This window comes from Pinus tabuliformis, chromosome 8 (genome assembly GCF_031772625.1).
Source record: "Pinus tabuliformis cultivar Carrire ecotype Pingquan chromosome 8, CPIR1, whole genome shotgun sequence".
Classification (NCBI taxonomy): domain Eukaryota; kingdom Viridiplantae; phylum Streptophyta; class Pinopsida; order Pinales; family Pinaceae; genus Pinus; species Pinus tabuliformis.
The window spans coordinates 284,904,972-284,929,303 of NC_142294.1; the positions used below are offsets into that span (position 1 = coordinate 284,904,972).

At 35.2% G+C, this 24,332-nt stretch overlaps 1 pseudogene; it reads left to right on the forward strand.

Moving 5' to 3' along the window:
* Positions 1 to 19,904: 19,904 nt before the first annotated feature.
* Positions 19,905 to 22,311, forward strand: LOC149235235 (protein NARROW LEAF 1 pseudogene; annotated as a pseudogene).
* Positions 22,312 to 24,332: the final 2,021 nt, after the last annotated feature.

The following is a 24,332-nucleotide window of genomic DNA, read 5'->3' on the forward strand; positions in this document are numbered from 1 at the left end:
TTTGAATTCCCACTAGCTTCATAGTCCATGGTATCTAAAAATAAAGTAAAAAATTGTTATCACAGTTTCAAATTATTGAAGAAAATATGAAATAATAAATACCATAACTACTCGAATCATTATATGTGTAACAAAATGAACAAGAACAATAACAAGTGTAGAACTCACAATAATAGCTAATCAAGGTTAGAAAAAGGCACCCCCAAATAATTTATTATGTTCTTTTAATCGTGAATATATGAAAGAAAACATCTACTAGGTTTCCTTCTAGCACCAGCATAAGAACATTTCCAAAAGGCATTACATTGGAAATAAATAAAAACAATTGTAGCGACTACAACAACATCATATATACACAAAATGTATCTCTTATAGTCATGTATATTCTTAGTTTTCTTTAGAAAAAATAAAAGCAAAACACAATGAAAGAACATTAATTATGGCAATCATTAGATTTTCTTCTAGATCTTCGTGTAGCACAAAGACAAACACATAGCAACTTTGCAAGGTGAAATAAATATAGAATGTGATATAATTACTTCTAACACGAACAAAAGCATATTGCCAACAAGAATCTTGCAAAGCAAAAAAAATATTAGCATCCTAGACTTATTTCTATTACAAACACATGGATATTGTCAAAAAAAACATTGTAAGGTGAAAGAAATCTAGCACGTGCTAGAATTATTTTTAGTACGAACACATTCATATTTCCAAGAAAAGCATTGCAAAACAAAATAAATATAGCACAAGCTAGATTTCCTTCTACCACAAACACAAACACAAACACATTGTCATCAAAAATATTGCAAGGCAAAGGAAATATAACCCATGCTAGACTATATTCTATCGCATACAAGAAGATTGCCAACAACAACATTGTATTGTAAAGCAAATCTAGCGGATGCTAAATTTCCTTCTAGCAAAAACATAAACACAATGTCAATAAAAACATTGCAATAATAATATTTCCTGGGACATTTGACCTTGCCTTTTAGAGACTACGAGGTTATAGTCCATTCCTACACAGACTATTGTTACAATATAAAAAATGTTAAACCCTGAAATGATCAAAAGGCCCTTCATATGGAATATGTGGTCTAAGAATGGGATAGTGTACAAAGATTTCCTCCTAAAAAAAACACAAGAACGTTGCAAATAACAACATTACAAGGTGAAAGAAATATAAGGCATACTATATTTCCTTCTAATGTGAACATAATCACATAACAACATTGTAGGGTGAGCAAAATTTAGTCTTTGTTACATTTACTTATAACACAAACATATAAATATTTCCAATGACAACATTACAAGACAAAAAAAATCTAGCACAAACTAGATTTCCTTTTAGCCTAAACAGAAACATGTTAGCATTAACAACATTGCAATGTAAAATAAAAGCTAACGCGTGTTAAATTTCCTTTTAGCACAAACTTGAGCACACAAAAACATTGTAGAGTGAGAAGTCTATCAAGTGCTAGATTTATGTCTACCAAAAATACAAGCATGTTGCCAACAACAACGTTGTAGAGTATCAGAATTCTAGATTGTGTTAAATTTTCTTCCAACACAAACACAAACACATTTTAATTTGAAAGAAATTTAACACATGTTATATTTCCTTTGAGCACAAACACAAGAACATAATAACATTGTAGGACTACATAAGTTTAATGTGTGCTAGATTAACAACATTGCAATTTAAAATAAAATCTAACATGTGTTAGATTTCCTTTTAGCGCAAACTCAAGCACATAGAAACATTGTAGAGTGAGAAATCTAGCGAGTGCTAGATTTATATCTACCACAAATACAAGCACGTTGCCAACAACAACATTGTAGAGTATAAGAAATCTAGTTTGTGTTAAATTTTCTTCCAACAAAAGAACAGGCACATTTAAATTTGAAAGAAATCTAACACATGTTATATTTCCTTCTAACACAAACATAAGAACATAACAACATTTTAGGACTAAATAAGTCTAATGTGTGCTAGATTAACAACATTGCAATGTGAAAGAAAATCTAACATGTGCTAGATTTACTTTTAACACAAACTGAAGCACATAGAAACATTGTAAAGTGAGAAATCTAGCAAGTGCTAGATTTATGTCTACCACAAATACAGGCACGTTGCCAACCACAACATTGTAGAGTATAAGAAATCTGGCTTGTGTTAAATTTTCTTCCAACACAAACACAAGCAAAATTAAATTTGAAAGAAATGTAACACATGTTATATTTCCTTCTAGCACAAACACGACAGCATAACAACATTTTAGGACTAAATAAGTCTAATGTGTGCTAGATTAACAACATTGCAATGCAAAAGAAAATCTAACATGTTTTAGATTTCCTTTTAGCACAAACTCAAACACATAGAAACATTCAAGAGTGAGAAATCTAGCAACTACTAGATTTATGTCTACCACCAATATAAGCACGTTGCCAACAACAACATTGTACAGTATGAGAATTCTAGATTGTGTTAAAATTTCTTCCAACACAAACACAAGCACATTTTAATTTGAAAGAAATCTAACACATGCTATATTTCATTCTAGCACAAACACAACATAACAAGATTGTAGGACTAAATAAGTCTAATGTGTGCTAGATTAACAACACTGTAATGTAAAAAAAAAATCTAACATGTGTTAGATTCCCTTTTAGTGCAAAGTCAAGCACATAGAAACATTGTAGATTGAGAATTATAGCAAGTGCTAGGTTTATGTCTACCACAAATACAACATGTTGCCAACAAAAACAAGAGGCTCTAACACAAGCATATTTAAATTTGAAAGAAATCTAACACATGCTATATTTCCTTCTAGCACAAACACAAGAACATAACAACATTTAAAGACTAAATAAGTCTAATGTGTGCTAGTTTAATAACATTGCAATGTAAAAGAAAATCTAACATGTGTTAGATATCCTTTTAGCGCAAAGTCAAACACATAGAAACATTGTGGATTGAGAAATCTAGCAAGTGCTAGGTTTTTGTCTACCACAAATACAAGCACGTTCCAACAAAAACATTGTAGAGTATAAGAAATCTGGCTTGTGTTAAATTTTCTTCAAACACAAACACAAGAAAATTTAAATTTGAAAGAAATTTAACACATGTTATATTTCCTTCTAGCACAAACACAAGAACATAACAACATTTTAGGACTAAATAAGTCTAATGTGTGCTATATTAACAAGATTGCAATGTAAAAGAAAATCTAGCATGTGTTAGATTTCCTTTTAGTGCAAACTCGAGCACATAGAAACATTGTAGAGTGAGAAATCTAGCAAGTGCTAGATTTATGTCTACCACAAATACAAGCACGTTTCCAACAACAACATTGTAGAGTATAAGAAATCTAGCTTGTGTTAAATTTTCTTCCAGCACAAACACAAGCAAATTTAAATTTGAAATAAATCTAACGCATGCTATATTTTCTTCGAGCACAAACACAAGAACATAACAACATTGTAGGACTAAATAGGTCCAATGTGTGCTAGATTAACAATATTGCAATGTAAAATAAAATCTAACATGTGTTAGATTTCCTTTTAGCGCAAACTCGAGCACATAGAAACATTGTAGAGTGAGAAATCTGGCAAGTGCTAGATTTATGTCTACCACAAATACATGCACGTTGCCAACAACAACATTGTAGAATATAAGAAATCTAGCTTGTGTTAAATTTTCTTCCAACACAAACACAAGCATATTTAAATTTGAAAGAAATCTAACACATGCTATATTTCCTTCTAGCACAAACACAAGAAGATAACAACATTTTAGGACTAAATAAATCTAATGTGTACTAGATTAAAACATTGCAATGTAAAATAAAATCTAACATGTGTTAGATTTCCTTTTAGCACAAACTCAAGCACATAGAAACGTTGTAGAGTGAGAAATCTAACAAGTTGTGATGGATTTCTCACACAAAACAATCTCATACTCATCTCCATATCCCTCCACTTGCTCCTCCCCATCTAGGAGATGCATATACATGTTTATAAACCACATCAAGTAAATTGTCAATCTCACTCGTGTGAAATCCTGGGTCTTTGTAAGATTTCCCAAACTATGCAAATAGAACAAACTCTAACATTATCATCAAGAAACAGATTCCCTCTCTATGCTGACTAAATCTAGAGTTAAGATGGATCTAAAGGAAAAGCTTGCACCTTGAGAAATTTGATCCCTTCGTAAGCTATCTAAATCTAGAGTTAAGATGAATCTAAAATGGTTTAATTATTAATTATTATAATTCTTATTTTATTTTATTTTATTGTATATTTATGTAATTTGACTAAATTAACAAGTTTAAATAACATTACATAACCTTAGAACATCTCATTCACTTTGGGCTAAAGTCTCATGTAATCGTTCATGTTGGACTAAAGTCTCTCCATGCAATTATTTGAATTTGTAGATATTTTTTTTAATTTAATTAATAATACTTAATATAAAGTAGAAAACATAAACTTGGAAAAGCCCATAAATATTATAAATATCAAGTGAATTACAATGAAATTTGAACCATTTAAAATTATAATTTTATATTTTTATTTTAGAAAAATTTCAAACCATAAAATTGATAATAATAAAACATTTATTAAATATATCATTATTTTATTTAATTTTATAAATATTACATACAATAATACATGAAAAATGTAATATAATTTCAAAAAATGTAATTTATAATTTTAAAATTACTAATAAAAAAATATTAGCATACCAAATTCTTTATTATTATTAAAATTTGTAGATATTTATTTTCATTTTAATGGATGATATTTAATATATAATGGTAAGTATAAATTTGGAAAGGGCTACCCATATTATAAATATTAAATGCATTATAATGTAATTTGAACCATTTAAATTTATGATTTTATATTTTTAATTTAAAAATAAAATAAAATTAAAACATATAATTAATTAAATCTATGATTTTACATTTCTAATTAAAAAAAAAATTCAAAACATAGAATTTAAAACATATTGAAAAGAGGGTCCTCTACATGGAGCTGGTAGAAGGGAGTTACTTAAAAATCTAGCATGAGTTATCTGGAAACCCCATAAGAAAACATCACATGTGTTTTCTTATCAAAGGATGGGCTTCCTCTCATAACCCAATATTTCATTGTTGCCCTATATCCCTTGGAGAGTTTCTATCTTTAGACCACGCTATATTAAAGGCTCTTTCCCCTACCCTGTTGATCATATGTTCCAAGTACAAACTCAAAATACTATATGGAAGACATATGATCCTCATGCATGCGAGACATAACATATACTTTTTATCGGAGAGTTTCTTTCCCTGTCATTCTTACATTCTTCCTCATGCTGAAAGAACACATGCCTCCATAGCTGGAATTCCATAAAACCAACCTAAGAAGCTAATGATCTTGAAATATGTGTGATTTTGTGCCAAGCTAGAGGTGTTGTGGCATAAGTGGAAGGAAGGAATTTTTTTTAAAATTTGAAGAGAGTTGTATAGTAAGAAACATGAAATCTCATTACCCACTAGTTTAAATCAATGTTCACTGCAAATGAGATAAGGTGTCCTTGAAATCACATTATACACTTGTCTGATTCATCACTGCAATGAGCCAAGGTATACGAATTTTAGGGATACCCAAAGAGCAGCCAGTAGCTAAAATTCTTTATGCCAACACCATGGAACTAGAGGGAATGGATTCAATGGAGATCAAGACCTTGCTTTGTGTTTTTCTAAGTGGAAGAGGTCCCTAAAAATTCAAATTTTCCTGGAGATAGGGACAAGCAACTAATAACAAGTAGGAGCACTAACAATGTATCAAGGAGTCAGGTTCCTCAAGGACATTGTGCAAAGGGATGTAGTTATTGTTGATGACTCCAACATAATCACAAGATTTACTTTAAAGGAAACACGATAGTACTATGAGGAGCATACAAGAGTATTCTTATGTATTACGACTATATTCAATGCTACCCCTAAAATTCATGAATGGTATATGTTGAACTAGTCTTATGATTTATTATCTATGTTTTTATAATGAAGGTAATAATGTGAACCAACACCTTGCACAAAAAGAACAATTATCATGAAGTATATGGAAAGTGAACCAAATGATAGCATACCCTCCTAGTGGAATTGTCTTTCATAGTTGAATATTACCATACAAGTGTAATCACTCAATCAAATGTTGTAAACATACCATTGTCATTTGGGAACTAGATTGGTAAGCCTAATAATAAATGTTATGTTAATTTATAAATAAGATTAAATACTTGTTGAGTAGCAATGACATGGTACACTAATTAGAACCAGTCTAGATCCATCTTAATTCTGAATCTATTAAATGCTAAGAGGGATCAAATTTTTTGGCATGCAAACATTTCTTTAGGTTTTGCACTAAAAAAAGAGGTTTCACTTGGAAAGATTTGACCTGTCTCAATAATTGATAAATGATTTAGGCTAATATGTTAAATAGGTTTTGCACTAAAAAAAGAGGTTTCACTTGGAAATATTTGACCTGTCTCAATAATTGATAAATGATTTAGGCTAATATGTTAAATGATTTAAATAGCTGAAATTCACATTGTATTAATATAAAAAGTTATTAAATTATTTATAATTCAACTTTATATTTGTTTTAATTTAAAATATATTGATAAATTATACTAGTTAAATAATTTATAATTAAATATATCATTTATAGTAAATTTTAAATCTAATTTTTTTAGATTTAATGATAATTTTGTCTAACTTCTATTAATTTAATTATTTTTTATTAAATATTAAAATTTAATTATTTTTAAAATTGTTTACTAAAATCACTATTGAAATTTCAAAACCTTAAAGATATTAACATTTATACACAATTCAATTAAAAAACTCGAACTTATATAACTTAGAAGGCTCTCTTATATATAATTTATTTAGTTTAAAAGCATTTAATTAAAACAATTTGTTAAATTGTCTATCATTAATACTAATCTAGAACTTATATAACTTAGAAGGCTCTCTTATATATAATTTATTTAGTTTAAAAGCATTTAATTAAAACAATTTGTTAAATTGTCTATCATTAATACTAATCTAGAACTTATATAACTTAGAAGGCTCTCTTATATATAATTTATTTAGTTTAAAAGCATTTAATTAAAACAATTTGTTAAATTGTCTATCATTAATACTAATCTAGATCCATTTTAACTGGCTATCTACTCAAAAGGGATTAAATCACCATGGACAATACCATGGGTTAGCTGAAAAACTAACTTGACCAAGTCAAATTTACCATAACTACCCAATAAAAATTAATTAAAAAAATAATAACTTTTTATTTTAATATAGGGTTATTTTTATTTTTATTTCAAATTTACCTAAACTATGCCAAAAAAAATTATAAACTAAATAATAACTTAGAATTTTTATTTTAATAGTGTTATTTTTATTTTATGTTATATTAAGTAACAAAAATTATAATATAATATATCAAACATTTTACCCAAAAATAATGAAAACATTTTACACCATTAATATTATTAAACATTTACCTAATTACATTGTACACCATTGAACATTTGAAAAAAACTAAGGAGAAAGAAGAGTATCAACATGAACATTAAGGGCCAGCACCAACTTTGAGAGAATCTCTTCGCTATCATGAGCCAACTCTACTGTTATATTGAAAGCCATTCCAGATTTAATGGCATATGTGCAGGTGTGTAGTAGCTTTTATTACTCTGCCATATAGTGCATACATCTCGCTCAATGTTGGGAATTGATATGTAATTTGCAACCACCTTCTCTCTTTCATGATAACCTCCGGGACAGATATTGTCACAGTAGTACAGTTTCAAGCACAAGAAAATATTCAAAGACTTGCTGTAGTAAACAAATGGAAAAAAAATCTAAGTTATTTTACACTGGTTATTTTTATTTTAATTAGATTTCAAAACTATTTTAAAATTTGACTAACGAAATATTAAATAATTGACTTCTTAAATCTAAAAATATTCTATATGCAAAAGAATGTACAATCACATTAAATTCAACTACTGTAAATACTTTGCAAGTTTTGTTATTTGTTTAAACTTTAAACACTTATATTGGACTTTGACGGAAGAAATTAGAACATAACGAGTCAGGACACATTCTATGGTGGATGTGCAATAGCTATCAAAGTTGGCATCCTTTTCATTGTGCAATTTGTTTATCGAAAATCTAAGTAAGATGTTGTGGAGCTTGATATCCACTATTTAGACATTGAACCACAAACAGTTAGTTAATACAACATCCACTGCTAAAACAAAGATAAGGAGTGGTGAGATTTTTTATCAAATGAGTGAAAAAAGTAGTACCTGGCCTCTTTCTTATTATGGTTCTATCAAAATCATTTTCACTCATAAATTAAACAAATTACACATTTGTTTTTATGGTCGGGGGATAAATATTAAGCAACCTGTAGATTAGTTAACCATACCATCGTATTTACTAATGGCTATAATATTTGACTCGTAATTATACCTAGAGTGTGCAGTTTATATATAGCACACTTGATACATATCTTAACTTACAACCTTGAACACTTTCCAATTTTGCAAAGTAAAAATGTGCTTGCAAGGTAAAACAATACTATTACTGATATTTTGTTATTTAATTATTATTATTAATAACTTCAATTAATATGATGCCATTCTCCTTCCATCACAGAGTCCATCTTTTCACCGGTCACTTACTCATTTTTCTCACTGAGGTAGGCTTCCATTAAGGATGAGCCAGAGCTAAAGAACACAGTGTCGGCGAGCTGATTTAAAAAATAACCTACATCCTTACTCCAATCAATCCATGTCAAAAAATTACTATACGCAAAAATATTGAATCCAATCAATCCATCTCAAAAAATAATTCCTGTCCGTAAAAAATATTGAAATATATGTCAGCGTTGAAGTACTTCGTTATTTCCAAGAAGTTTACTAACAACTCCAAAATAAGACCTTAAGTTGAAAAGCTATTCATAAATACTTTTTAAATATTAAAAAAACAATTAAAAATCAATCTATAAAAGCATTCACATGTTAAAATTAATGCCCAATTAATATGTAGTCAAACAACATACATCAATCTGTACATCAGAATTGTAACCAACATCAGTGTGTAACAAACTTTGGAGGAAATACTCTATTTTATTCCATTTTATTATATTTTGTCAATCAAGCCATAAAATCTTGTTGGGCAATAGGAATTCTACTGTTGATTTCACACGGTTTAATTAAAAACAATGAACTACATTATATTTAGATGCCAGCATTCTCAATAATTTATTAAGATTGAAACCTTTCTTTAAATCTTACACTTGAGACAATTCAGATGGAAGAAAAAGGCAATCATATTACCATGAGAATTTAAAGGGTTACGGTAAAATGGGGCCCAGCGATATGAGCAAATCACAGTAACAAGTACCTAACAAAAATACTTTCAAGAAAATGTTTTTAGGGCTTAAAATGCATTGAGAGTAAAAGGGCTAGTTGGCCTTCTTTTCGTAGTGGAATCCTTCAAATTAGTATTCCACATAGTAAGCACATTCTTTGGCCTCTCTGCAATAAGATATACATTCGCTAAAAATCATTAGAATTTCATACAATCTTCCTTTTCCTCCCATTAATCCCCACCATAAATTCATTTCTATCTCGCTTCTCAGATCAAAACAACTTAAGACCTCCAAAATATGAGTTTTTTCCCTTCGCATAATAATATAGTTCTGAGATGACACGCAGGAGTGACATGAGAACTTCACATGCAATTCCTTAATGTAGCACCATATACTTTGCCTTATATCACTCACTACATTGTACTTTTCCTTATATTACTTACTGCGATGTAATAAACTAAGCCATGCCTATAATTCTAGCTAGACTTAGTTTTATGTACTATGAGTAAACCACTCAAGCTTAGTGCAAGTAACAAGCTTGATTAAGCTCAACAAGTGTAATTGAAAAATAGACTCTTACACATGCACAAGACTATCAATCGTCCTGAAGATAGGACTGTAATTACATAAGACATATATCTTATCATATTCAAATTGTTGTTAGATAATTATGCCTCTGTAAATGCCCAGACTAGTGTGATTAGATAAAGTTAATCCATAAGAGTAATATTAACTCCATGCTAAACTAGCAAGTAAAATGTAGCTGGTATTATTACTGTTAATTACATAAGACATATATCTTATCATATTCAAATTGTTGTTAGATAATTATGCTTCTGTAAATGCTCAGACTAGTGTGATTAGATAAAGTTAATCCATAAGAGTGATATTAACTCCATGCTAAACTAGCAAGTAAGATGTAACTGGTATTATTACTGTGTATTTAACTAATAACCAGGATTTACTAGACTAACTATAGGTAGTGCTAGTGTTCTAAATAGGTAAGCATTACGACATAGATAAGTAATACACTATTTAGCCTAGATAGCCTTTGGTAAGGTTACTAACCCTTTTTCATGATGAGCTAATAATACTTATCAAGCTATTAATCAAGCATGGTTACAGAGTCAAGCTATTAATCAAGCATGGTTACAGACTATGCTAACGATCTAACTAGCATGGTTACAGAGTCAAGCTATTAATCAAGCATGGTTACAGACTATGCTAACGATCTAACTAGATAACTCTTATGGCTTAACTCACATTAAAAATCAAATCCTTACCAGAAACAGTACCCAGATTCTCAGAGCCTCTTGCTCTAATGAAACAATCATGTTATATAATCTCAATTTCATTTATTGCAACCTTAAATTCATCCTTTTGCCAAAAAGAATACATATTGTCCCTCTAACTCGGTATTTTTCCCAGATTTTAGTGATAAGCACATTTGAAAATAATTCTGTAAAAAAATATACACAATAAATAAAATTATGATTTTACTTGCATGTCAAAACCAAAACCCTGAAATAGATAAATCTATTTCTGCGAGTCCTTTCCATAAAAATGCATAGATTTATTCTATTTCTGCGAGTCCTTTCCATAAAAATGCATAGATTTATTAGGCTAGAATCTACTGTTAACTAATAATCTATTTCTGCGAGTCCTTTCCATAAAAAGGCATAGATTTATTAGGCTACAGTCTATTGTTAACTAATTCCAAATATTTCACTCAAGTAAGACAACAGGAAAATATGGAAATTAGAAACAAAAGACAGAGTTATAGAAAAAGTAATATAGAATATACAAATGTACAGGGAAGTAGGGGGAGTAAGAGGGTATGAGAATGAAGATTCCACAGTAAAAGTGAGAGCTCCAAGCTAGGAGACTCTGAGACCCCTAAGGAGATCACTCATGACACAAGATTCAACAAAAACAATGAGACTTCATCTCTGAGACCGACAAGTTGACAACAAGGAGAATTTGATAATGAGTAACCTATTGCAAGGTTGTGCAACGCTGAAAAAAACCCACACAATAGACTAAAAAAAGGCACATTCCCATCTTTGCTTTTACATCAGTATGTCCAGCATAACGCATTTTTAGAAACTAGAAGTAAGGTATAGCCTTTTTGTAAAAAAACAAAGATTAAGGTTTTATTATTGTAAGAAAAATATTATTAGATCAAGCCAGCAAAAATATATTGTAAAGTGCAGAGCCTGCATGAACTTACTTGGTAGGGCTGAGGTTTTTCCATATATGTAAAATGGTAAAAAAAGTTCGATAACATAATTTTAAGAAAAATCAATTCAGAATATTTGCATTTTCACCCAAAATGATTAGGGCTACACCAACGTCAAAGACGATTTTTCTATTTGAACATTTCATGACCTACTCAAGTCCTGTGCATTACTTTGCCTTATATTCATAGGAAATTTGTTATAGCATTATTAAAATATCAATCCACAGTCTAAGCGTATTTTACCAAAAAGGGTAAAACATAAGCAAAACAAGAGACATGACTACATGGTGAATAGAACAGGAAATAGGACTCAAGGTTTCTGGGGAATAATAAGCGTAAATCACCTCCCTGACGGCGTACATTACCACTATAAAATTGAGGTTTGGAGATACAAAACCTACTTTACTAGAAATAGGAAACGTAAACATAACCAGAAACAAAACAAGACTAGAATCGTGACTATAGAATTTTGACGGATAAGCAACTTGAACCCAGCCATCTCCCTGCAGATATCATGCACTTAAAAACTGGTGGTGTTGTAGAAGTGTAATCCCAACAGAGGAATGGAAATGATAATAGGAACAAGAACTGAATGGAAAAGAGGTATACTAGTCACGCCTCTACTGACATTGATCTGAACAGTGTTGCCTGTCATCAAATGGGTATGTAGCACAGGGTAGAGACTTCCATCGGTCAGGGGTAGATCTAATCTTCGATTCATTGCCCATTATTTTTAACAAAAATTTACTTGGGAATATCGACCTCCAAACTAAACTGTTCTATTGAATGACATATGGCAAGCTATTAGTTATTTCAAAAGTGAAAATCTCTACATACGCCACCAATAAGGCATTGGTTCACTAGTGAGGTCAGCATAGTTTAACCCAACCACCAGGCTTCACTATCACTGTGGTCTGCACCACCTAAATGGCATAACAGGAAAGCACGAGGTGATTTTGGTAGAAAAATTACCATCCAGACTTTTCACCTAAAGCAACGGAAGTCACTCATGGGCAAGTTTCTTGAATTAATTCTTATAATTAACCAATAAAAATAAAATGTAGTTTACCTACCACTTGAATCGGTTTAGTATCCTCTGGAAACTTATCCTCTGGCACAGAGCCTCAATCCTGCTTGTATGAGCTCACATCCATTTCCTCAGCATCTAATTTCATTGCTCTGGAACTCTTGGAACCCTGTGGTACAGGCAAATTCAAGGCCTTCTTTGTGTCTCTGATATTTATAGGGACGACTAGATCATCACAATCGACCTGTGGCAGAGCATCTAGATGGTGACCTCTTACAGTCTTGGGACATTTTATTTCCTTGTCTTAGTCAACGCATTTTTGCTCTCTTTTCTGCTTAATTTCTTCACTGATTTCGAGGTCGGAAAGACACCTGTCGTCTTCTTTGGCACATAACCCATACCTTCGGCTCCATCTTCCTCTGCGGAATCTTGTACATATAGCTTCTTGAGTGCCTCTTGCACTTGTGTAGATGGGGATGGGCCATCGCATAGGAGTGTGGGGAACCTTGTGCAGATCCCTTCGTAGAATGAAACCACCACAATTGGAGGCACATAGAATCTAATTTATTGTATTCAACCAAATGTATCAAATCAGACCTGCAACAACATGGCCGTGACCTTCCTCTTTCTTCCCTGGAAAAATCAGACCTGCAACAACATGGCCGTGACCTTCCTCTTTCTTCCCTGGAAAAACCCTGAAATGTGAGGGAAATGAATAAATTTTGATATTTGAGAAATAGAATGCGATGACATGGCGACCTTACTCCTGCTTCCCTGGAAAAAGCTTGGAACGCGAGGGAAATGAGCAAATTTTGATATTTGAAAAACCTGGAGGGAAATTAACAAATTTTGATATTTGAACAAATCTGGAGGGAAATTAACAAATTTTGATATTTGAAAAGCAGAAATGCGGTGAAACCTTGAATGGAACTTAATGAAATGCTTTTGTGTTTTTCAATTGGAATTAAATTCCACAAAATGAAATGTGTAAGTGTTTTCTTTGGCTTAACATGGAGGTATTGCTTATGGTAATAATTAATCATATGATGTTTGTTTTTATGTAGGAAAAATTATTTGAGAGGATTTTGGTTGATTTTTCAATGTAATCATGTTACATTAAAGGTGAATTATGGTGACATAAAAATAAGTTGTGTGTGGTTGAAAAATGCAGAGAAGTCGTAATGTTATAAGATTAATGATTATTTCTAATAAAATGTTTGGTCTAGTGAGACTAACTAATCTATGGAGATGCTCCAATATTAGATAAGAAATTGCAGATAGAACAGAAATCAAATGGAAATAAGGAATTTGTCTGGAGAAGATCATACGGAAGAATCCGAGAGGAATTTCCATGGCAGTCTAACCCTAGGGTTATTTCTAATGCGAAGATGGGTTTTCACTTGCACCTGGGAGCGATAACAGGGCGAGGGAATGGTCACAACGCTAGCAAACAAGGGTCAGTACACCTGGTTTATATTTATCCGCGGCGGCTTGGCAGCTTTTGGTCTCATGGGTTTTCTTGGTCATCTAGTAAGGGGATCGAACAGTGGAGGTGAACATTTTGTTCAATTAGGCCAATGTCTCTCGGAGGGTGTAGTGCACACCATCACATAGGGATAGTATAACGGAGTACATGTGAACATCATTTTGTATCAACGAGGAACTTGTGGATTATTCTTCTAATTCTATGGAGGCTTCCCAATTTTGGGTTGAGCAGCCACATCAACATCAAACTGGGGTTTCACCGATGATACACCATGAACCAGAAGTCTAGGTTGATGCATTTACCTCAGAGATGGATGATGTGAAGGTTCCCCTAAATGCCCTGGGGTTTTCCCACCCGGGCTCGACAGTAAATCCGAACTTTCTTCAACTACACGAGGATCAAGCTCAACCGGTCCTGAATATCCCATCACCATCGAAGTTACAGCACTGGGAACTCGAACAACAAGGTCTCGCGACAAATGTACAAGGGGGTGCCTTATGTGGTAGTTGGGGGAGCGAGCGTTCATGGGACTGATACATATGGTGTCGTAAATATTGGGAATAATGTACCATGCTCATCAGGAGCAAACCCCCAAGGTTAGCGACCTGCTCCTGCAGCTTGCACTTCAAGATGTTTTGATGGCATCACTCATCAGGAACCTGGTATTGAGGATATTAGAGCATCGGATTTGGATGAGTATGAGTCATCAGAGGACGAACAACACCCAATAGACCATGCAAAAAGAACGGGGGGAAGAAAAAAACAAAATGCACTAAGGTGCATGAGAAGGGGGGTCTGTTGGTATTCAGAGAAGGTATCAGTATGTCCCAAGCTACATTTACTAAGAGTATTATGCTTGTTGGAAGGGTTCGTGGTCGAAATTATACCCCTGGGCGATTGAAGCATTGGACTGTGGAAATTTGGGGACATTTATTGGACCAATTGTTGGCGGATATTACCATGACAAGAGGTTGGTTTGCACTCATGTTCACACAACCAGACCGAGCAAATTGGGTCCTGTCAAAATATTGGCATATAGAGATGAGCCCGGTGCTACTCAAGATGTGGTCACCACTCTTTGACTCAAAAAAGGAGAAATTGGGGGCGAGTCTGATATGGGTTAGACTCTCAGTGTTGTCGTTACAATTCTAGTCAGAGGAAATCTTCAGGTGCATTGAGGATGACCTTGGTATCTATCTCGACCATGATAGAACCTACATAGAATCAGTTTTCTTAGCCATTGCGGGGATTCTAGGCCAATCCGGAGCAATTCTAGAGCCTTTATCATGTGGAAAGTTATCACGCATTCCATCAATGTCATTAAGAATGTACTAGCCTAGCGTATTGGAAATGTTGAGCTAGTGCGACTAGGCATTGATGCTTGGTCGGGATTTGGTAATACACACATTTTACCATAGGAGATCAGATAGACACTTGCACTCGATGACATCACTCAGCTCTCACAAATAGCAGATGGAAGAAAATCATCCTAGACCTCATAGAAATGGTTTAATGCACAAGAACTCAGAATACCAAAAAGGTGGAGCATGGTTTGGCATCGTTTCATGGGTGCTTTAGAAGAAGAACATATTAGGATCATTGAAGTGGAGGATGAAATCATATGGGTGGCAACATCACATGGTTCCAGTGGAGGTCATTTGGTGGTGGAGACCGTTTTGGAAGCTTAAAGCACCTCAAAAAGCCTGCCTATTCATGTGGTTTATACTATTAAATAAAGTGTCCACAAATGATAATCTAAAGTATCGTGCCTATCATGGTCCATCTATATGTTGACTTTGCAAAGATCGAGCTGAAGATATTGATCACCTATTCCTTCACTTCCCTGTGACTAGTCAGGTGTGGCTACAGATTACTCATTCCCTCAACATAGTGCTTAGATGAGATGGGTCTCATCTATCGGATGCCTGGAAAACCTGGTGGAACTCTGTAGCAACACAAAAAATTAGGAACCTCCCTCTGCTAGTATGTTGGGGTATCTGGTTGACCAGGAACCATACTATTTTTTAGGATGCCCCCATACTGTAGCCAGCCACTTGTAACCATATTGCTGCTATAAATCATTTGATCCCTGAAGAATTATCTCTCATTTTTCCTCTGGAACAAAATTGCCACAGGATTTAGATCTTTGGGGACTCTAAGCTTGTTCTAAACTAGATCAACTATGCATATCATTGTCACGTGCACACACTGAGGGGTTTATTGGATGAAGTCGTCACTTTAAAATCACATTATGATTTTATTGTATGCTCACATATATACAGGGAAAGGAATCTAGTTGTTGACTTTCTTTCCAAGGAGGCCACGTAGCAGCACAGGGGGCACTGGCTTATCTGATGTGAGAGATCTAGTGGAAGCGAAAGGGGTGGTTAAGTCCTTAGAAGTAGAACTTGACTCAACCAGTGCCCCCTGTGCTGCTACGTGGCCTCCTTGGAATTCTTGAATCAACCAGTGCCCCCTGTGCTGCTACGTGGCCTCCTTGGAAAGAAAGTCAGCGACTAGATTCCTTTCCCTGTATATATGTGAGCATACGATAAAATCATAATGTGATTTTAAAGTGACGACTTCATCCAATAAACCCCTCAGTGTGTGCACGTGACAATGATATGCAGAGTTGATCTAGTTTAGAACAAGCTTAGAGTCCCCAAAGATCTAAATCATGTGGCAATTTTGTTCGAGAGGAAAAATGAGAGATAATTCTTCAGGGATCAAATGATTTATAGCAGCAATATGGTTACAAGTGGCTGGCTACAGTATGGGGGCATCCTAAAAAATAGTATGGTTCCTGGTCAACCAGATACCCCAACATACTAGCAGAGGGAGGTTCCTAATTTTTTGTGTTGCTACAGAGTTCCACCAGGTTTTCCAGGCATCCGATAGATGAGACCCATCTCATCTAAGCACTATGTTGAGGGAATGAGTAATCTGTAGCCACACCTGACTAGTCACAGGGAAGTGAAGGAATAGGTGATCAATATCTTCAGCTCGATCTTTGCAAAGTCAACATATAGATGGACCATGATAGGCACGACACTTTAGATTATCATTTGTGGACACTTTATTTAATAGTATAAACCACATGAATAGGCAGGCTTTTTGAGGTGCTTTAAGCTTCCAAAACGGTCTCCACCACCAAATGACCTCCACTGGAACCATGTGATGTTGCCACCCATATGATTTCATCCTCCACTTCAATGATCCTAATGTGTTCTTCTTCTAAAGCACCCATGAAACGATGCCAAACCCTGCTCCACCTTTTTGGTATTCTGAGTTCTTGTGCATTAAACCATTTCTATGAGGTCTAGGATGATTTTCTTCCATCTGCTATTTGTGAGAGCTGAGTGATGTCATCGAGTGCAAGTGTCTATCTGATCTCCTATGGTAAAATGTGTGTATTACCACATCCCGACCAAGCATCAATGCCTAGTCGCACCAGCTCAACATTTCCAATACGCTAGGCTAGTACATTCTTAATGACATTGATGGAATGAGTGATAACTTTCCACATGATAAAGGCTCTAGAATTGCCCCGGATTGGCCTAGAATCCCGCAATGGCTAAGAAAACCGATTCTATGTAGGTTCTATCATGGTTGAGATAGATACCAAGGTCATCCTCAATGCACCTGAAGATTTCCTCTGACTAGAATTGTAACGACAACACTGAGAGTCTAACCCATATTAGACTCGCCCCCAATTTCTCCTTTTTTGAGTTAAAGAGTGGTGACCACATCTTGAGTAGCACCGGGCTCATCTCTATATGCCAATATTTTGACAGGACCCAATTTGCTTGGTCTGGTTGTGTGAACATGAGTGCAAACCAACCTCTTGTCATGGTAATATCCGCCAACAACTGGTCCAATAAATGTCCCCAAATTTCCACAGTCCAATGCTTCAATCGCCCAGGGGTATAATTTCGACCACGAACCCTTCCAACAAGCATAATACTCTTAGTAAATGTAGCTTGGGACATACTGATACCTTCTCTGAATACCAACAGACCCCCCTGCTCATGCACCTTAGTGCATTTTGTTTTTTTCTTCCCCCCCGTTCTTTTTGCATGGTCTATTGGGTGTTGTTCGTCCTCTGATGACTCATACTCATCTGAATCCGATGCTCTAATATCCTCAATACCAGGTTCCTGATGAGTGATGCCATCAAAACATCTTGAAGTGCAAGCCGCAGGAGCAGGTCGCTAACCTTGGGGGTCTGCTCCCGATGAGCATGGTACATTATTCCCAATATTTACGACACCATATGTATCAGTCCCATGAACGCTCGCTCCCCCAACTACCACATAAGGCACCCCCTTGTACATTTTTCGCGAGACCTTGTTGTTCGAGTTCCCAGTACTGTAACTTCGATGGTGATGGGATATTCAGGACCGGTTGAGCTTGATCCTCGTGTAGTTGAAGAAAGTTCGGATTTACTGTCGAGCCCGGGTGAGAAAACCCTAGGGCATTTAGGGGAACCTTCACATCATCCATCTCTGAGGTAAATGCGTCAACCTAGACTTCTGGTTCATGGTGTATCATCGGTGAAACCCCAGTTTGATGTTGATGTGGCTGCTCAACCCAAAATTGGGAAGCCTCCATAGAATTAGAAGAATAATCCACAAGTTCCTCGTTGATACAAAATGATGTTCACATGTACTCCATTATACTATCCCTATGTGATGGTGTGCACTACACCCTCCGAGAGACATTGGCCCAACTGAACAAAATGTTCACCTCCACTGTTCGATCCCCTTACTAGATGACCAAGAAAACCCATGAGACCAAAAGCTGCCAAACCGCCGCGGATAAATATAAACCAGGTGTACTGACCCTTGTTTGCTAGCGTTGTGACCATTCCCTCGCCCTGTTATCGCTCCCAGGTGCAAGTGAAAACCCATCTTCGCATTAGAAATAACCCTAGGGTTAGACTGCCATGGAAATTCCTCTCGGATTCTTCCGTATGATCTTCTCCAGACAAATTCCTTATTTCCATTTGATTTCTGTTCTATCTGCAATTTCTTATCTAATATTGGAGCATCTCCATAGATTAGTTAGCCTCACTAGACCAAACATTTTATTAGAAATAATCATTAATCTGATAACATTACGACTTCTCTGCATTTTTCAACCACACACAACTTATTTTTATATTACATTGAAAAATCAACCAAAATCCTCTCAAATAATTTTTCCTACATAAAAACAAACAAACATCATATGATTAATTATTACCATAAGCAATAGCTCCATGTTAAGCCAAAGAAAACACTTACACATTTCATTTTGTGGAATTTAATTCCAATTGAAAAACACAAAAGCATTTCATTAAGTTCCATTCAAGGTTTCACCGCATTTCTGCTTTTCAAATATCAAAATTTGTTAATTTCCCTCCAGATTTGTTCAAATATCAAAATTTGTTAATTTCCCTCCAGATTTGTTCAAATATCAAAATTTGTTAATTTCCCTCCAGGTTTCACCGCATTTCTGCTTTTCAAATATCAAAATTTGTTAATTTCCCTCCAGATTTGTTCAAATATCAAAATTTGTTAATTTCCCTCCCGTTCCAGGTTTTTCAAATATCAAAATTTGCTCATTTCCCTCGCGTTCCAAGCTTTTTCCAGGGAAGCAGGAGTAAGGTCGCCATGTCATCGCATTCTATTTCTCAAATATCAAAATTTATTCATTTCCAATTTATTCATTTCCCTCACATTGCAGGGTTTTTCCAGGGAAGAAAGAGGAAGGTCACGGCCATGTTGTTGCAGGTCTGATTTGATACATTTGGTTGAATACAATAAATTAGATTCTATGTGCCTCCAATTGTGGTGGTTTCATTCTACGAAGGGATCTGCACAAGGTTCCCCACACTCCTATGCGATGGCCCATCCCCATCTACACAAGTGCAAGAGGCACTCAAGAGCTATGATGAAATGAAAGAGACAGAGGAATAGTAGTGGGATGGAGCGCAGCACTAGTATTAGCACCGGCGAAACATATATTGCCGAAAACTATCATATGATGTTGGGTGGATTCGGTTTGGGTTCTCAGGTATATTGTCTCTGCTCAGAACGAAATATTCTGTGCAGAAAATGAAATCCGAATCGGCTTACATTGCTGAGCTGATGTGAAGAATCATACCCAAGTTCAGTTTTCATTTTTTGGGCTCATACCCAAGTTCGTTTTCATTCCTGGGCCACTGTAGAAATTATACCCAAATCTATTCCATTATAGGGTCATTAAAAAAAGCATATCCGAGTGTGTTTCATTGTTGGGTTATTGGGAAAAGAATGCCCAAATCAGTTTGTGTCACTGGGTTGGGTTTAAAATGCCGATAACACCAGCTTCTGCTTTTGTATATTGCCATCTTATACATATTTTATAGCGATGGTAGCGGTGGGTATTTCTAGTTTTTATTTGTTTTTGCTTTCTCAATACAAATCCATGGTTCTCGGCTGAGTCGAGTACAGTAAGTACTGCATTATGTGCTATAGGTCTACTGTTATAGCGGTAGTTTGTGTAGATTTGGAGGTTTTTAACCGTATTTGGAGATGGTGGATGAGCCGCTACAGTTGCTACCCGCTCACTCAGAAGAGGTAGGGGATCCAGTAGGTTCTGCGCTGTTGGCTAGTGAGGTGGTGGTTGGGGTCAAGGAAGAAGTTGGGGAGGAAAACACCGAGGCCACCGAACTTCCCATGTCTCAGGAGAAGAAGCTCAGGTTCAAAGCTCAGGAGCAGCAGCAGTCCTATTGGGATCGTTGCATGTAGGCCCAGTGAGGAGATGGATGTCACGAGAGCTTTACGACTAGGCAGGCGTTACTCAGGATCGATGCAATCAGAAGAGTCAGCCTTGGATCGTGAACAGACTGTGACCGGTAATTCTGGCCGTCATCCACGTTCGGACAGCCCCCCTCTTCAGGCATTTGCATCAGGTGGACAGCATTCTGAAAGTAGTGCAGCTTACTTTCTTTGGCCACCATCAAACCGGCTTAACGGTACTGCTGAGGAGAGGGCAGCTTATTTTGGTGGCGTTCAGAAAGAAGTAGATTCAGATAACACTGGAGCACTTACCAAGCGGACATCAAGACTGCAATTGGTTTTCGCATTAGACAGGGGGTGCTGACAATAATTCCTGCTATTCTTGTGTTTGTGGCTAGAAAGGTGCATAAGCAATGGCTTCTTGATGTCCAGAGGCTACCTTCTGTTCTTGAGGGGCCTGGTGGTGTTTGGTGTGATGTTGATGTTGTTGAATTCTCATATTATGGTGCACCGGCAGCAACACCAAAGGAACAGTTGTATACGGAGCTTGTAGAAGGTTTGCGGGGAAGTGATCAAACCATTGGGTCTGGTTCACAGGTTGCAAGCCAAGAAACATATGGAACATTGGGAGCCATAGTTAAAAGTCGAACTGGCTCTCGTCAGGTTGGATTCTTGTACAAGATTCCGCAGAGGAAGATGGAGCCGAAGGTATGGGTTATGTGCCAAAGAAGACGACAGGTGTCTTTCCGACCTCGAAATCAGTGAAGAAATTAAGCAGAAAAGAGAGCAAAAATGCGTTGACTAAGACAAGGAAATAAAATGTCCCAAGACTGTAAGAGGTCACCATCTAGATGCTCTGCCACAGGTCGATTGTGATTATCTAGTCGTCCCTATAAATGTCAGAGACACAAAGAAGGCCTTGAATTTGCCTGTACCACAGGGTTCCAAGAGTTCCAGAGCAATGAAATTAGATGCTGAGGAAATGGATGTGAGCTCATACAAGCAGGATTGAGGCTCTGTGCCAGAGGATAAGTTTCCAGAGGATACTAAACCGATTCAAGTGGTAGGTAAACTACATTTTATTTTTATTGTTTACTTATAAGAATTAATTCAAGAAACTTGCCCATGAGTGACTTCCGTTGCTTTAGGTGAAAAGTCTGGATGGTAATTTTTCTACAAAAATCGCCTCGTGCTTTCCTGTTATGCCATTTAGGTGGTGCAGACAACAGTGATAGTGAAGCCTGGTGGTTGGGTTAAACTATGCTGACCTCACTAGTGAACCAATGCCTTATTGGTGGCGTATGTAGAGATTTTCACTTTTGAAATAACTAATAGCTTGCCATATGTCATTCAATAGAACAGTTTAGTTTGGAGGTCGATATTCCCAAGTAAATTTTTGTTAAAAATAATGGGCAATGAATCGAAGATTAGATCTACCCTGACCGATGGAAGTCTCTACCCTGTGCTACATACCCATTTGATGACAGGCAACACTGTTCAGATCAATGTCAGTAGAGGCGTGACTAGTATACCTCTTTTCCATTCAGTTCTTGTTCCTATTATCATTTCCATTCCTCTGTTGGGATTACACTTCTACAACACCACCAGTTTTTAAGTGCATGATATATGCAGGGAGATGGGTGGGCTCAAGTTGCTTATCCGTCAAAATTCTATAGTCACAATTCTAGTCTTGTTTTGTTTCTGGTTATGTTTACGTTTCCTATTTCTAGTAAAGTAGGTTTTGTATCTCCAAACCTCAATTTTATAGTGGTAATGTACGCCGTCAGGGAGGTGATTTACGCTTATTATTCCCCAGAAACCTTGAGTCCTATTTCCTGTTCTATTCACCATGTAGTCATGTCTCTTGTTTTGCTTATGTTTTACCCTTTTTGGTAAAATACGCTTAGACTGTGGATTGATATTTTAATAATGCCATAACAAATTTCCTATGAATATAAGGCAAAGTAATGCACAGGACTTGAGTAGGTCATGAAATGTTCAAATAGAAAAATCGTCTTTGACGTTGGTGTAGCCCTAATCATTTTGGGTGAAAATGCAAATATTCTGAATTGATTTTTCTTAAAATTATGTTATCGAACTTTTTTTACCATTTTACATATATGGAAAAACCTCAGCCCTACCAAGTAAGTTCATGCAGGCTCTCCACTTTACAATATATTTTTGCTGGCTTGATCTAATAATATTTTTCTTACAATTATAAAATCTTAATCTTTGCTTTTTTACAAAAAGGCTATACCTTACTTCTAGTTTCTAAAAGCGCGGTATGCTGGACACACTGATGTAAAAGAAAAGATGGGAATGTGCCTTTTTGTTTTGCATAACCTTGCAATACGTTACTCATTATCAAATTTTCCTTGTTGTCAACTTGTCGGTCTTAGAGATGAAGTCTCATTGTTTTTGTTGAATCTTGTGTCATGAGTGATCTCCTTAGGGGTTTCAGAGTCTCCTAGCTTGGAGCTCTCAATTTTACTGTGGAATCTTCATTCTCATACCCTCTTACTCCCCCTACTTCCCTGTACATTTGTATATTCTATATTACTTTTTCTATAACTCTGTCTTTTGTTTCTAATTTCCATATTTTCCTGTTGTCTTACTTGAGTGAAATATTTGGAATTAGTTAACAATAAACTGTAGCCTAATAAATCTATGCCTTTTTATGGAAAGGACTCGCAGAAATAGATTATTAGTTAACAGTAGATTCTAGCCTAATAAATCTATGCATTTTTATGGAAAGGACTCGCAGAAATAGATTTATCTGTTTCAGGGTTCTGGTTTTGACATGCAAGTAAAATCATAATTTTATTTATTGTGTACATTTTTTTACAGAGTTATTCTCAAATGTGCTTATCACTAAAATCTGGGAAAAATCCCGAGTTAGAGGGACAATATGTATTCTTTTTGGCAAAAGGATGAATTTAAGGTTGCAATAAATGAAATTGAGATTATATAACATGATTGTTTCATTAGAGCAAGAGGCTCTGAGAATCTGGGTACTGTTTCTGGTAAGGATTTGATTTTTAATGTGAGTTAAGCCATAAGAGTTATCTAGTTAGATGTTAGCATAGTCTGTAACCATGCTTGATTAATAGCTTGACTCTGTAACCATGCTTGATTAATAGCTTGATAAGTATTATTAGCTCATCATGAAAAAGGGTTAGTAACCTTACCAAAGGCTATCTAGGCTAAATAGTGTATTACTTATCTATGTCGTAATGCTTACCTATTTAGAACACTAGCACTACCTATGGTTAGTCTAGTAAATCCTGGTTATTAGTTAAATACACCGTAATAATACCAGCTACATCTTACTTGCTAGTTTAGCCTGGAGTTAATATCACTCTTATGGATTAACTTTAT